General features: G+C 47.4%; 1 non-coding gene and 1 pseudogene across 1 annotated transcript; both read left to right on the forward strand.

Moving 5' to 3' along the window:
- Positions 1-305: 305 nt before the first annotated feature.
- Positions 306-486, forward strand: LOC128871056 (5.8S ribosomal RNA). Its single transcript, XR_008455696.1, has one exon. It is a non-coding gene; the product is annotated as a 5.8S ribosomal RNA (ribosomal RNA).
- Positions 487-924: 438 nt separating this feature from the next.
- LOC128871055 (large subunit ribosomal RNA) lies at positions 925-3,704 on the forward strand (annotated as a pseudogene).
- The last annotated feature ends 11,296 nt before the right edge of the window (positions 3,705-15,000 follow it).

Here is a 15,000-nt window from a genome sequence, read left to right on the forward strand (position 1 = left end):
ATTGAATGATAAGTTAATTTGTTCACAATAACAAAAGTGGTATATATTTATTATTATATTTATATATAAATAAAATGATTAAAAAAATACAAAATAATCAAACATAATAAATACCACCACTGTATTATTGTTGAACTAAGACATTCGCAACTTAATAAAAATGTTTAGAGTTAAATATATTTGATATATATTATTGAAAGAAAATCAATTTATATTTTATTATTATTATTATTTAATTTTACTCTTTCAATTAATATATGCAAAAAAAAATTGACATTTGTTATAAATAAAAATAAATAAAAAAATACTCTAAGCGGTGGATCACTTGGCTCATGGGTCGATGAAGAACGCAGCAAACTGTGCGTCATCGTGTGAACTGCAGGACACATGAACATCGACATTTTGAACGCATATCGCAGTCCATGCTGTTATGTACATTAAATTAAATTTTAAAGTACTGCTTGGACTACATATGGTTGAGGGTTGTAAGACTATGCTAAATAAGTTGCTTATTCTTTTATAAAAATAATTGAATTTAAGCAAATGTGTATATTATTGGATTTTAAATAATTCATAATATTAATAGCAAAAAAATAAAGATATATAATGAATTTTTTATTTATTAATATATTCTTAAAAAAAAAAAATCCTCTCAAATAAAATGAAATAAAAAAAATTTTGAATCTAAGTATTCTCTTTAAAAAATTTTCATATTATTTATATATATATAAAATATTAATTTATATATGTAATTAAAGGAGGAATGTCTAGCATAAAAATTAATTTTTTTTATTCTAGAATTGCCTCATTTTACATAATTATTATTTATAATATATATTTATATAAAAGGAAAAAAGAAAAATAGAGATGAAAAGATGATATAATTATTTATTAAATTGTGAGAAGATAAAAAATATTTTAAAACAACCTCAACTCATATGGGATTACCCCCTGAATTTAAGCATATTAATGAGGGGAGGAAAAGAAACTAACAAGGATTTTCTTAGTAGCGGCGAGCGAAAAGAAAATAGTTCAGCACTAAGTCACTTTGTCTATATGTCAAATGTGAGATGCAGTGTATGGAATATCTTAATATCTAGTATGAGAAATTAACGATTTAAGTCCTTCTTAAATGAGGCCATTTACCCATAGAGGGTGCCAGGCCCGTATAACGTTAATGATTACTAGAAAGATATTTCCAAAGAGTCGTGTTGCTTGATAGTGCAGCACTAAGTGGGTGGTAAACTCCATCTAAAACTAAATATAACCATGAGACCGATAGTAAACAAGTACCGTGAGGGAAAGTTGAAAAGAACTCTGAATAGAGAGTTAAATAGTACGTGAAACTGCTTAGAGGTTAAGCCCGATGAACCTGAATATCCATTATGAAAAATTCATCATTAAATAATTAAAAATAATGTGCATTTTTTTCATATAAGGACATTGTAATCTATTAACATAATAAAGTATTTATCAAAAGATCATTGGTGATATTAAGTTTATTTAAATTAATTTGCTTTTTAAGCATATTAACATAGAATAAATACTAATGATTTGATAAAGTGTTGATAGATTTTATTATATATAATGCTAAAATTCATTTTTTGAATTTTACAAAAAATTTAATATCTATGATATTAATATTTATTTGTATGCATTTATATGATTAACAATGCGAAAGATTCAGGATACCTTCGGGACCCGTCTTGAAACACGGACCAAGGAGTCTAACATATGTGCAAGTCATTGAGTTATATTAAACTTAATGGCATAATTAACTTAACTTAAAAATATAATGGGATTAATTTTTAGTCTATTTTCTTAAATAGTCAATTAATTCAATCCCGGGGCGTTCCATATAGTTATGTAATATATAATGATAATTTATTATTATTTATACCTCTAACTGGAGCGTACCTTGAGCATATATGCTGTGACCCGAAAGATGGTGAACTATACTTGATCAGGTTGAAGTCAGGGGAAACCCTGATGGAAGACCGAAACAGTTCTGACGTGCAAATCGATTGTCAGAATTGAGTATAGGGGCGAAAGACCAATCGAACCATCTAGTAGCTGGTTCCCTCCGAAGTTTCCCTCAGGATAGCTGGTGCATTTAAAAATTATATAAAATAATCTTATCTGGTAAAGCGAATGATTAGAGGCCTTAGGGTCGAAACGATTTTAACCTATTCTCAAACTTTAAATGGGTAAGAACCTCACCTTTCTTGATATGAAGGTTGAGGTTATGATATAATGTGCCCAGTGGGCCACTTTTGGTAAGCAGAACTGGCGCTGTGGGATGAACCAAACGTAATGTTACGGTGCCTAAATTAACAACTCATGCAGATACCATGAAAGGCGTTGGTTGCTTAAAACAGCAGGACGGTGGACATGGAAGTCGTAATCCGCTAAGGAGTGTGTAACAACTCACCTGCCGAAGCAACTAGCCCTTAAAATGGATGGCGCTTAAGTTGTATACCTATACATTACCGCTAAAGTAGATGATTTATAAAACAATTTCGATTGATTTATAAATTTTGAAACTTTAGTGAGTAGGAGGGTACAATAGTGTGCTTAGAAGTGTTTGGCGTAAGCCTGCATGGAGCCGCTATTGGTACAGATCTTGGTGGTAGTAGCAAATAATCGAATGAGACCTTGGAGGACTGAAGTGGAGAAGGGTTTCGTGTGAACAGTGGTTGATCACGAGTTAGTCGGTCCTAAGTTCAAGGCGAAAGCCGAAAATTTTCAAGTTTTTAATAAAAAAAAATATTAATAAAATTTATATATATATATTAAAAAATAATTAAATACTTGAATTATTTTGAACGAAAGGGAATACGGTTCCAATTCCGTAACCTGTTGAGTATCCGTTTGTTATTAAAAATGGGCCTTGTGCTCATCCTGGCAACAGGAACGACCATAAAGAAGCCGTCGAGAGATATCGGAAGAGTTTTCTTTTCTGTTTTATAGTCGTACTACCATGGAAGTCTTTCGAAGAGAGATATGGTAGATGGACTAGAAGAGCATGACATTTACTGTTGTGTCGATATTTTCTCCTCGGACCTTGAAAATTTATGGTGGGGTCACGCAAACTTCTCAACAGGCCGTACCAATATCCGCAGCTGGTCTCCAAGGTGAAGAGTCTCTAGTCGATAGAATAATGTAGGTAAGGGAAGTCGGCAAATTAGATCCGTAACTTCGGGATAAGGATTGGCTCTGAAGATTGAGATAGTCGGGCTTGATTGGGAAGCAATACCATGGTTTATGTACTCGTTCTGGGTAAATAGAGAATTACGATTCTTGTTCCCCGGATAGTAGTTACGTAGCCAATTGTGGAACTTTCTTGCTAAAATTTTTAAGGAATTATATCATTCGATATATATTCTTTTTAAATTATAACGATTATCAATTAACAATCAATTCAGAACTGGCACGGACTTGGGGAATCCGACTGTCTAATTAAAACAAAGCATTGTGATGGCCCTAACGGGTGTTGACACAATGTGATTTCTGCCCAGTGCTCTGAATGTCAAAGTGAAGAAATTCAAGTAAGCGCGGGTAAACGGCGGGAGTAACTATGACTCTCTTAAGGTAGCCAAATGCCTCGTCATCTAATTAGTGACGCGCATGAATGGATTAACGAGATTCCTACTGTCCCTATCTACTCCCCCCCAGCGGTGCAGGGGTTAGAATATGCCCGAGGTAAGGTATGCCTGTCGTAAAAGGCGACTAAAATCTAGGTTTGCCAGTGCCTGAGTAGTATGGATGCTCAACTGGCAGAGTCTTCGGGTTCGATGTCTTACCGGAGACCTTAACTCGGTACCACGGGGAACAGGAGCCCTCAGAGTTCGCTCTGACCTGTTCTATGGGAACGGCCCTTCGGGGAGGTTTTCGTGGTGGCTGTGGTTGAGACCTAAAGCGCGGGTAGAGCTTTAGCTCGATGTAGTGTTGCAATTAACCGGGTGTCGGGACCCAAAGAACGGCAGAGGTATGGGTAGGCCTCGAGCCCTACCAAGGTGGTCAGTGTGTCCATGCCACACTGCCAATCGGTATCCTTAAATGCTTCGGCATTTTTGGGGCGCTGATCAACGCATTGTATTGATACGTTGTGCTTTTGAGCACCGTGGGTTCAGGCTGTCGCCAGCAGATACTCACGTTAAAAACACCAGACGATGATGATGTCCCTATCTACTCATTCTCATTGTGATTGTTGAGCAGTGAAGACGTGTCGTGTCGCGAGCGCATACATTTTTGTCAATTTCGTTTTGTGCTATATCCGCGAGTATTACCGCGAATCGAGTGACGCTATAGTGTAGCTGTACATGAGCTGCATAGTGATTCCGAGAATGGTGTAAAGTGAGTGCCGTTGTGTGTTTCACCGGAATTTTGGTGACGCTACGATTAGCGTGGCTGTACAGTAGCTGTACGCTGTTAAGGGCAACTGTGTTAGTGAGTGCCATTGTGCGAATACGGGAAGTGTGCCCGTTATTCGAGTGACGCCAATTGTGCGCGTGGCTGTACATAGCTGTGAACTATTAGTGGTTTTGTGAGTGCCGTTAATTTTCGGCGTGGATATAGGGAGTGCGTCGATAGTTTGGCGTGCTGTTATATTGCTATCTTCGGCAGTGATAAAAGGGGTGTTATTTTTGTGCGTGGGTACAGTGCTGCGCCAAGGTTGAATACCTTGTGCAGGTGCCGTGTTCACAGCGTGCTGCGTTTGGCCTACGGTCGAGCCCGGCGTTAGCTTCATATTGGTCGACCCGTCCCTGTGCGGGGAACGGTGTTCTGTCCGGCAGGGCATTGGTGGTGGCCTTTGCCAGACCTTTGGCTGGTGGTGTGGGCTACGTCCTCGCGGTTGCTTTGGCTTGCCGTTAGGTGTGGTTGCTGTGTGCGTGCCTGTGCGGGACTCATCCCTGTCTTGCAGTACCTTACTGTCGCCCAAGAGTGACCTGTTTTTGTTGTTGCTTGGGAGCGATATACGGCGGATTCGTCAAGCTAGTTGGTGGGGCATTGGGCGATGCCCAAATTAAGCGATATGCGGAAGAGGGCGAATACCCCTCTTCCCATCGGTTCTGTTGTACCGTCGTCGGCGATGGACGAGACAACGTCGGGGGAGGAGGAGGTTATTTTGCGGTCCCCTCCCCGTATTAGGAAGAAGACCGCTGGAGGTGCAGCAGTTCCGGTAGTAAAGGCGAGTGACGAGGGGAAGGTAGCCCCTAAGTTACCTGAAGGTAAGTCGGGGGTAAGCGGAAGCGAGGGCGCTTCCGAGGGGGAGAAAAAGGGGGGGGTGAAAAAGGTGCGTAAATCAGGGGATAAATTAGGTCCAGCCGGGAAGCGCATGGAGAAAATCCGCAGGAATTTCGGTGCTTCCCTGGAAAATTCGGGAATAAAAATTGGGGGCGAATTTATGGGGCGCTTCAAGTCCATTGTGACGGCCTTTAGTGGAGCCGTCATAGATATGGACGACGTCCCGAAAAGTGTGGCAAAAGACCTCCTGGGATACTCCTTGGAGTTCGAGGAACTGTTTGTGGAAATGGTGACGGAAATAGCCCATCTTCGTGGGCGGTTAGAAGCCACGAAGATAACTAGGGAGGGAGCACCTCAGAGGACGGCTGGAGCTGCGCTGGCTGGTGCAGCGATGATGCCGGCACCTCAGGCGCCTGCGCCTGTGTTGCCGGCGTTGCCGGTGCCCAAGCCAGTTGAGACCTGGTCGGTCGTAGTGAGGGGTAAGACCCCCACTACGTCCAAAGAGGTGATCAAAAAAGTGGTAAAGGAGGTAGGGCCTTCCATGGGGGTAAGGGTGCACGAGGTGCGCCCGTTGAAGGATGGAGGTGCGATTATTCGCACCCCATCAGTTGCTGAGAGGGATAACTTGGTGAGAAATGCCAAGTTTTCCGAGGTGGGGCTCGATGTGAGCATACGTCGGAAGCTGGGACCTAGGGTTGTGGTCCAGGGGGTTCACACGGAGATCTCCCCTGATGAATTCATGGGAGAGTTGTTCCGTTTGAACCTCAAGGAGTTCAGCCCTGGGTCTCTTGAGAAGGACGTAAGGATGGTCAGCCGTCCTTGGAAGGTCAGCCCTGATGGGGTGACGAATGTTGTCCTTGAGGGCACGGACATGCTAATGTCCGCCCTCCTGGAAGCAGGTCGTTGCTACGTTAAGTGGTTTTCCTTCCGGGTACGGCCGGACCAACTGACGCCCGGCTGCTTCCGATGTATGGGATTCGATCACAGGGTGGCAGAATGCAGGGCCAAGAAGGATGTCTGCCGAAGGTGCGGGCAAGAAGGACACAGGAGTGCGGGTTGTGGCAATGCCCCGCATTGTCGCAACTGTGCGTTTAAGGGCAAGCCAGCCGGGCATTTGATGATGTCCACTGTCTGCCCGGTGTACTGTGCGATTGTTGCCCGTGCGCTCGTTAGGCATTAATGGTTAAGCTATATCAACTGAACTGTCAGGGGGCTTATGCCGTGATGTGTGAATTGGGGGCGTGTATGTTGGAGGGGGGCTGCGGCATTGCTTTGCTCCAGGAACCATACTCCACCAATGGGGTGGTGAGAGGTCTTCCTGGGGGCTTCAGGGTCTTTACGGACCTTGGAGTCAATGCCGCAGTAGCTGTGTGTGAGCCAAGCTACTCTTGTGTAGTAGTTGACTCATCACAGTGGGGAGTATGTGTGTGTGTCGAGGGGGAATTCGGCAGAATGAATGTCGTCAGCTTGTATTGCAAGTTTGACGAGCCTCTGGAGCCCTATTTAAGGTACATAGATGCGGTGCTACTACGTGAGAGTAGCATTCCTGCCATCGTGTGTCTGGATGCGAATGCTACTTCCCCGATGTGGTTCAGCAAGGTATCCAGGCATACTTCTGGATATCAGAGCCACGATCGGGGTGAGGCTATGAGCGAATGGCTTGTGGCGAATAGCCTCCTCGTTGCAAACGAACCAAGCGAGTGGTATACGTTTGAGGGTCCTAGAGGTGTGAGTGACATTGACGTGACGCTCATGAATGAGGCAGCAGCGAGTAGGTTCGAGTGTAAATGGAGCGTTAGGGGGGGTTGGGGAATTAGTGACCATAATTTAATACAAATTATGGTTACTCCCCGTACCCCGCAGTTAGAGGGGGGGAGTCCATTGAGGCGATGGCGTACCTCGTGTACTGACTGGAACCGATATGGACATACTGTTAGGGAAGCGGTATTGGGTATACCGCTTAGTGAGTTTGAGGAATTGGGGGTTGATGAGCAAATTGCTCGTCTATCTGAATGTGTCTGGGGAGTGAATGACTTAGTGTTTAGGAAAGCTAGGGCTGTGAGAATGAAAGGTGTGAAATGGTGGACGAGTGAGTTAAATTCAAAGAGGAGGTCTGTCCGACGCTTGAGGCGGTTGTTTCAACGCGGCAGGCGGACCAATTCGGAGAATCTGTCCCAGCTCAGGTATCAATTTAGTGTAGGAATGAAAGAATATAAGAAAATGTTGGTGAGAGTGAAAGAGGAAGAGTGGAGGAGATTTGTGGGGGATAATAGGGACGACCCTTGGGGACAGGTCCTTAGGATCTGTCGGGGCCGTCGAAATGAGATGGCTAGCTCTCTTCGCGTGGGTGACACTGTGTCAACAACGTGGAGAGAGTGCGCCAATGTTTTGTTAGGTGAGTTCTTTCCAAGGGCTGAGGTTCAGGTTCCTCCTGCACAAGAGGTGCCTGTTCCTCCACTAGACGTTGGGGAGTTGGGGTATGCGTTTGGCCTGGTCAGGTCTAAAAGGTCTCCAGGTTTAGATGGTTTGAACGGAGAGATGTGCAAATGCTTGTGGAAGTTCATTCCGGAATACTTGGAGGCCATTTATGATAAATGCATATGGGAGGGATATTTTCCACGTGAGTGGAAAGTTGCTAGGGTTGTTGTACTCTTGAAGTCGCCCGATAAGATCAGGAGTGATCCTCGATCTTATCGTGGTATCAGCCTCCTTCCGGTGCTTGGAAAAGTGCTGGAAAGGGTTATGGTTGAGCGGCTTCAGGAGCTAACTCGGGGTGTTAGGTCGGATAGGCAGTATGGGTTTAGGAAAGGACGTAGTGTAGAAGATGCGTGGATGTATGTTCAGAGTGTAGTTAGGGGAAACGTCAATAAATATGTCCTTGGCATGTTTATTGACTTTAAGGGGGCATTTGATTACTTGCGCTGGGATCGTGTGTTACAACGACTAGAGGAGCTTGGTTGTCCGGAAATTACTCTATGGCGGAGTTATTTTTCGGACAGAAAAGCATCTATGGTAGGTGTGGGCGGGAGTGTGGAGATTGGGGTGGTGCGAGGTTGTCCGCAGGGATCCATCTGTGGTCCCTTCATTTGGAACCTCATGATGGACTCCCTGCTTCGGCAGTTAGAGCCACTTTGTAAACACTGTGCGTATGCGGACGACCTTCTCATTTTGGTTGAGGGTCGTTCGCGTGAGGAACTGGAGCGAGTGGGGGGGCAGCTCCTTACATTGACCCACAATTGGGGGGTAGATGTGGGAGTGGATATATCAATGGACAAAACGGTGACAATGCTGCTTAAGGGCAGATTGTCCCCGAGTCGTCCACCGATTGTTCGTTTGAATGGGGTAGGGATTAGGTATGTGACGCAAGTCAAATACCTGGGGTTAACTATGAGTGAAAGGATGTGTTTTACTCCACACTTAGTGTCGTTGAGGGAGCGGCTGCAGGCAATCGTTGGGCAAGTGCGTCGCGTTGTCAGATTTGACTGGGGTCTTAGCCGGCGCGCGGTTCGCACGGTATATCGGGGCCTATTTGTGGCCTGTGCCACTTATGGCGCTGCTATATGGTATGAATCGGCTTTAAAGTCGGTTGGCAAACGTCATCTGATGGCGTGTCAGCGCATTATGTTGCTTGCCTGCCTGCCTGTATGCCGTACAGTGAGTACGGATGCGTTGCAGGTGTTGTTAGGTGCGCCTCCTCTTGACCTGTTAGTCGTGCAACGGGCGGTTGCCTTCAGGTTGAGAAGGAGGCTTTGTATGCCGCTGCGTGTTGGATGGTTATCCGACGGTGATGTAGAAAGGGGGTTTTTAGAGTGTAAAAGGTTGTTGAACGAGTGCATGCTTCGTGTGTGGCAAAACCGTTGGGACAATAGTTCCAACGGTCGCGTGACGTACGAGTACATTCGGGATGTTTCCTTTGTCGGGGAGAATCCAGATTTTGGATTTTCCCTCAGCCTAGGATTCCTCCTTACAGGACATGGGCCTCTTAATGCGTATTTGCATGAGAGGTGCTTGTCTACAAGTGAGGAATGTGTTTGTGGGTCGGCAAGAGAGGACTGGGTTCACGTTCTCTGTGAATGCCCGAGGTACTCAGACATTAGGGATCTTGTGGGTGTGGGGATTAGTTGGACTAATGGACGGTATGATGTGAGTGGTGTGATTGCCAACCGTCGGAATGTCGAAATGTTAGGGCAATATGCGCGTGAGGTATTTATGCGGCGACGTAATTTAAGGCGTTCAGTTGATTAGTTTTTGGCCATTCTTGGCGGTGTGTTTTGTTGTGGGATTGGGGTTTGGGTGTGGGGAATGGCCACCAGTCCAGAGCTGTATGGAAGCTCAACTGGCAGTAGTCTCGGCTACGAGGTCTGACCGGAGACTTAAATCTGGTACCACGGGGAACAGGGGCCCTCGGAGCTTGCTCCGACCTGTTCTTGAGGTAGGCCCTTCGGGGAGTATCGTGGTGGCTGTGGTTAACACCTAAATGCGGGTAGAGCCTTTTGGCTCGATGTGGAGTTGCAATGCAACCGGGTGCCGGGACCCATAGAACGGCAGAGGGTTAGATAGACCTCGAACCCTACCAAGGTGGTTAGTGTGTCCATTCCACACTACCAATCGGTATCCTTAAATGCTTCGGCATTTTTGGGGCGCTGATCAACGCATTGTTTTGATCCGTTGTGCTTTTGAGCACCGTGGGTTTGGGCTGTCGCCAGCGAGAACTCACGTAAAAACCCTACACGACGATGTCCCTATCTACTCATTCTCATTGTGATTGTTGAGCAGTGAAGACGTGTCGTGTCGCGAGCGCATAAATTTTTGTCAATTTCGTTTTGTGCTATATCCGCGAGTATTACCGCGAATCGAGTGACGCTATAGTGTAGCTGTACATGAGCTGCATAGTGATTCCGAGAATTGTGTAAAGTGAGTGCCGTTGTGTGTTTCACCGGAATTTTGGTGACGCTACGATTAGCGTGGCTGTACAGTAGCTGTACGCTGTTAAGGGCAACTGTGTTAGTGAGTGCCATTGTGCGAATACGGGAAGTGTGCCCGTTATTCGAGTGACACCAATTGTGCGCGTGGCTGTACATAGCTGTGAACTATTAGTGGTTTTGTGAGTGCCGTTAATTTTCGGCGTGGATATAGGGAGTGCGTCGATAGTTTGGCGTGCTGTTATATTGCTATCTTCGGCAGTGATAAAAGGGGTGTTATTTTTGTGCGTGGGTACAGTGCTGCGCCAAGGTTGAATACCTTGTGCAGGTGCCGTGTTCACAGCGTGCTGCGTTTGGCCTACGGTCGAGCCCGGCGTTAGCTTCATATTGGTCGACCCGTCCCTGTGCGGGGAACGGTGTTCTGTCCGGCAGGGCATTGGTGGTGGCCTTTGCCAGACCTTTGGCTGGTGGTGTGGGCTACGTCCTCGCGGTTGCTTTGGCTTGCCGTTAGGTGTGGTTGCTGTGTGCGTGCCTGTGCGGGACTCATCCCTGTCTTGCAGTACCTTACTGTCGCCCAAGAGTGACCTGTTTTTGTTGTTGCTTGGGAGCGATATACGGCGGATTCGTCAAGCTAGTTGGTGGGGCATTGGGCGATGCCCAAATTAAGCGATATGCGGAAGAGGGCGAATACCCCTCTTCCCATCGGTTCTGTTGTACCGTCGTCGGCGATGGACGAGACAACGTCGGGGGAGGAGGAGGTTATTTTGCGGTCCCCTCCCCGTATTAGGAAGAAGACCGCTGGAGGTGCAGCAGTTCCGGTAGTAAAGGCGAGTGACGAGGGGAAGGTAGCCCCTAAGTTACCTGAAGGTAAGTCGGGGGTAAGCGGAAGCGAGGGCGCTTCCGAGGGGGAGAAAAAGGGGGGGGTGAAAAAGGTGCGTAAATCAGGGGATAAATTAGGTCCAGCCGGGAAGCGCATGGAGAAAATCCGCAGGAATTTCGGTGCTTCCCTGGAAAATTCGGGAATAAAAATTGGGGGCGAATTTATGGGGCGCTTCAAGTCCATTGTGACGGCCTTTAGTGGAGCCGTCATAGATATGGACGACGTCCCGAAAAGTGTGGCAAAAGACCTCCTGGGATACTCCTTGGAGTTCGAGGAACTGTTTGTGGAAATGGTGACGGAAATAGCCCATCTTCGTGGGCGGTTAGAAGCCACGAAGATAACTAGGGAGGGAGCACCTCAGAGGACGGCTGGAGCTGCGCTGGCTGGTGCAGCGATGATGCCGGCACCTCAGGCGCCTGCGCCTGTGTTGCCGGCGTTGCCGGTGCCCAAGCCAGTTGAGACCTGGTCGGTCGTAGTGAGGGGTAAGATCCCCACTACGTCCAAAGAGGTGATCAAAAAAGTGGTAAAGGAGGTAGGGCCTTCCATGGGGGTAAGGGTGCACGAGGTGCGCCCGTTGAAGGATGGAGGTGCGATTATTCGCACCCCATCAGTTGCTGAGAGGGATAACTTGGTGAGAAATGCCAAGTTTTCCGAGGTGGGGCTCGATGTGAGCATACGTCGGAAGCTGGGACCTAGGGTTGTGGTCCAGGGGGTTCACACGGAGATCTCCCCTGATGAATTCATGGGAGAGTTGTTCCGTTTGAACCTCAAGGAGTTCAGCCCTGGGTGCCTTGAGAAGGACGTAAGGATGGTCAGCCGTCCTTGGAAGGTCAGCCCTGATGGGGTGACGAATGTTGTCCTTGAGGGCACGGACATGCTAATGTCCGCCCTCCTGGAAGCAGGTCGTTGCTACGTTAAGTGGTTTTCCTTCCGGGTACGGCCGGACCAACTGACGCCCGGCTGCTTCCGATGTATGGGATTCGATCACAGGGTGGCAGAATGCAGGGCCAAGAAGGATGTCTGCCGAAGGTGCGGGCAAGAAGGACACAGGAGTGCGGGTTGTGGCAATGCCCCGCATTGTCGCAACTGTGCGTTTAAGGGCAAGCCAGCCGGGCATTTGATGATGTCCACTGTCTGCCCGGTGTACTGTGCGATTGTTGCCCGTGCGCTCGTTAGACATTAATGGTTAAGCTATATCAACTGAACTGTCAGGGGGCTTATGCCGTGATGTGTGAATTGGGGGCGTGTATGTTGGAGGGGGGCTGCGGCATTGCTTTGCTCCAGGAACCATACTCCACCAATGGGGTGGTGAGAGGTCTTCCTGGGGGCTTCAGGGTCTTTACGGACCTTGGAGTCAATGCCGCAGTAGCTGTGTGTGAGCCAAGCTACTCTTGTGTAGTAGTTGACTCATCACAGTGGGGAGTATGTGTGTGTGTCGAGGGGGAATTCGGCAGAATGAATGTCGTCAGCTTGTATTGCAAGTTTGACGAGCCTCTGGAGCCCTATTTAAGGTACATAGATGCGGTGCTACTCCATGAGAGTAGCATTCCTGCCATCGTGTGTCTTGATGCGAATGCTACCTCCCCGATGTGGTTCAGCAAGGTATCCAGGCATAGTGCTGGATATCGGAGCCACGATCGGGGTGAGGTTATGAGCGAATGGCTTGTGGCGAATAACCTCCTCGTAGCAAACGAACCAAGCGTATGGTATACGTTTGAGGGGCCTAGAGGTGTGAGTGACATTGACGTGACGCTCATGAATGACGCAGCAGCGAGTAGGTTCGAGTGTAAATGGAGTGTTAGGGGGGGTTGGGGAATTAGTGACCATAATTTAATACAAATTATGGTTACTCCCCGTACCCCGCAGTTAGAGGGGGGGAGTCCATTGAGGCGATGGCGTACCTCGTGTACTGACTGGAACCGATATGGACATACTGTTAGGGAAGCGGTATTGGGTATACCGCTTAGTGAGTTTGAGGAATTGGGGGTTGATGAGCAAATTGCTCGTCTATCTGAATGTGTCTGGGGAGTGAATGACTTAGTGTTTAGGAAAGCTAGGGCTGTGAGAATGAAAGGTGTGAAATGGTGGACGAGTGAGTTAAATTCAAAGAGGAGGTCTGTCCGACGCTTGAGGCGGTTGTTTCAACGCGGCAGGCGGACCAATTCGGAGAATCTGTCCCAGCTCAGGTATCAATTTAGTGTAGGAATGAAAGAATATAAGAAAATGTTGGTGAGAGTGAAAGAGGAAGAGTGGAGGAGATTTGTGGGGGATAATAGGGACGACCCTTGGGGACAGGTCCTTAGGATCTGTCGGGGCCGTCGAAATGAGATGGCTAGCTCTCTTCGCGTGGGTGACACTGTGTCAACAACGTGGAGAGAGTGCGCCAATGTTTTGTTAGGTGAGTTCTTTCCAAGGGCTGAGGTTCAGGTTCCTCCTGCACAAGAGGTGCCTGTTCCTCCACTAGACGTTGGGGAGTTGGGGTATGCGTTTGGCCTGGTCAGGTCTAAAAGGTCTCCAGGTTTAGATGGTTTGAACGGAGAGATGTGCAAATGCTTGTGGAAGTTCATTCCGGAATACTTGGAGGCCATTTATGATAAATGCATATGGGAGGGATATTTTCCACGTGAGTGGAAAGTTGCTAGGGTTGTTGTACTCTTGAAGTCGCCCGATAAGATCAGGAGTGATCCTCGATCTTATCGTGGTATCAGCCTCCTTCCGGTGCTTGGAAAAGTGCTGGAAAGGGTTATGGTTGAGCGGCTTCAGGAGCTAACTCGGGGTGTTAGGTCGGATAGGCAGTATGGGTTTAGGAAAGGACGTAGTGTAGAAGATGCGTGGATGTATGTTCAGAGTGTAGTTAGGGGAAACGTCAATAAATATGTCCTTGGCATGTTTATTGACTTTAAGGGGGCATTTGATTACTTGCGCTGGGATCGTGTGTTACAACGACTAGAGGAGCTTGGTTGTCCGGAAATTACTCTATGGCGGAGTTATTTTTCGGACAGAAAAGCATCTATGGTAGGTGTGGGCGGGAGTGTGGAGATTGGGGTGGTGCGAGGCTGTCCGCAGGGATCCATCTGTGGTCCCTTCATTTGGAACCTCATGATGGACTCCCTGCTTCGGCAGTTAGAGCCACTTTGTAAACACTGTGCGTATGCGGACGACCTTCTCATTTTGGTTGAGGGTCGTTCGCGTGAGGAACTGGAGCGAGTGGGGGGGCAGCTCCTTACATTGACCCACAATTGGGGGGTAGATGTGGGAGTGGATATATCAATGGACAAAACGGTGACAATGCTGCTTAAGGGCAGATTGTCCCCGAGTCGTCCACCGATTGTTCGTTTGAATGGGGTAGGGATTAGGTATGTGACGCAAGTCAAATACCTGGGGTTAACTATGAGTGAAAGGATGTGTTTTACTCCACACTTAGTGTCGTTGAGGGAGCGGCTGCAGGCAATCGTTGGGCAAGTGCGTCGCGTTGTCAGATTTGACTGGGGTCTTAGCCGGCGCGCGGTTCGCACGGTATATCGGGGCCTATTTGTGGCCTGTGCCACTTATGGCGCTGCTATATGGTATGAATCGGCTTTAAAGTCGGTTGGCAAACGTCATCTGATGGCGTGTCAGCGCATTATGTTGCTTGCCTGCCTGCCTGTATGCCGTACAGTGAGTACGGATGCGTTGCAGGTGTTGTTAGGTGCGCCTCCTCTTGACCTGTTAGTCGTGCAACGGGCGGTTGCCTTCAGGTTGAGAAGGAGGCTTTGTATGCCGCTGCGTGTTGGATGGTTATCCGACGGTGATGTAGAAAGGGGGTTTTTAGAGTGTAAAAGGCTGTTGAACGAGTGCATGCTTCGTGTGTGGCAAAACCGTTGGGACAATAGTTCCAACGGTCGCGCGACGTACGAGTACATTCGGGATGTTTCCTTTGTCGGGGAGAATCCAGATTTTGGATTTTCCCTC

Source organism: Anastrepha ludens, unplaced genomic scaffold (genome assembly GCF_028408465.1).
Source record: "Anastrepha ludens isolate Willacy unplaced genomic scaffold, idAnaLude1.1 ptg000078l, whole genome shotgun sequence".
Lineage (NCBI taxonomy): Eukaryota > Metazoa > Arthropoda > Insecta > Diptera > Tephritidae > Anastrepha > Anastrepha ludens.